Below are 1,452 nucleotides of genomic sequence, written 5' to 3' on the forward strand. Positions count from 1 at the left end.
AAAATTACAGTCATCTACAAGCTTTGCAAGTGGGAAAACCTGAAAAATCAACAGTGTATCAAATACTTGTTCTCCCCACTGTAAATGTTGTTCTAATCTTTGTTCTTGGTGTCGGATGTTATTTCTGAGCAGCAAAGCTTTTTGTGCCCCTTCTCCCCTGATCGTCTCAGGCAGCAGCTGCAGGTGAAGTTTAAGCTCATTTAGAAGCCATAATGTTGTGAGAACACGGGCATAAAGCAAAATATGGCTAAATATTTTTTTTAAACATTTCTTTGTTGGTTATTCCAAATATTTTTTTGTGGTAGCTTGCTTWGGAAAAGTTTAAACTATATAAATCTGATTTTCACAGCCCTAACATTTTAACTCACTTGTGTTAAGTTTCCACTTTAAAACAACATTCTGCACAGAGCAGAGTGCTGCTGAGGTGTGGATTGTCCAGCTGCTTCTATCTAGATTTGTTTTTTTTTTTTTGTTTTTTATTCATGTATTTGTATCTTTTCACAGGAACTGGAGACTCTGGATAATGGGAAGCCATATGCTGTTGCGTACTCTGTGGATCTTCCTATGGTGGTTAAATGTCTTAGGTAACAAAGAGCACTAAATATGTTTGTTTTTAAGAGCAATCTGTCCTGATGTGGCATGACCCCAAACAATCAGTTATTACCTGGATGCTGCAGGGAAACATTCACAAACAAAACAAACTGTAGCAAAAAAAAAAATAAAAAAGCCACAAACTAAAATCCACTCAGCTGCAACTGATAATTAAAACTTTGAACCAGGCTACAGTTTAATTTCACAACACAAGATTATTCGTTTGACATGTTCAATGTGCTGTTTCTGCACAACATTTAATGTTTTTGGTTGTTGTTGCTGCACATTTCTGTTTGCAACAATCAGATTTGCAATATCGCTTGTACAATCAACTTCTGAGGCTATTCTTGTCTTTGATTTGCTAAATGACCCCCTTCTCCCACTGGTAAAAATTTTTACTTTGATCCAGTTGGCAGATTTCCTGATGGCAGCCATGATCTGAACATAGCCAAAAAGATAGGTCCTTTTATCAGGCTGTGTTTTAGGCTGTGGAACTGAACCATTACTTGCTGGTGTATTCAGATATTTCATTTTCCATTTTCAGGTTTATTCAGGTTTATCAGGTTTATTGGCCAAGTATGTTGACACACACAAGGAATTTGTTTCCGGCAGTTCATTTGTTTCCGTTAGTTTGTTTCTGAAATAAGCATGTCCTGTGACTTTTGATTCACCTTGTAGTTTGAAATGTGAGAGTAGGTCCTTAATATCAAATACTGATGTTTGTATTTTTAATTCTGCTAGTTTGTGATTTAACAAAAATTGTTTGTGTGTTGCATATAACTCCTGTTCACTGTGTTTAGGTATCATGCAGGTTGGGCTGACAAGTTTGAGGGGAAGACCATCCCTATTGATGGAGAATAC

The sequence above is a fragment of the Austrofundulus limnaeus genome, unplaced genomic scaffold (assembly GCF_001266775.1).
Source record: "Austrofundulus limnaeus strain Quisiro unplaced genomic scaffold, Austrofundulus_limnaeus-1.0 Scaffold347, whole genome shotgun sequence".
Taxonomy (NCBI): domain Eukaryota; kingdom Metazoa; phylum Chordata; class Actinopteri; order Cyprinodontiformes; family Rivulidae; genus Austrofundulus; species Austrofundulus limnaeus.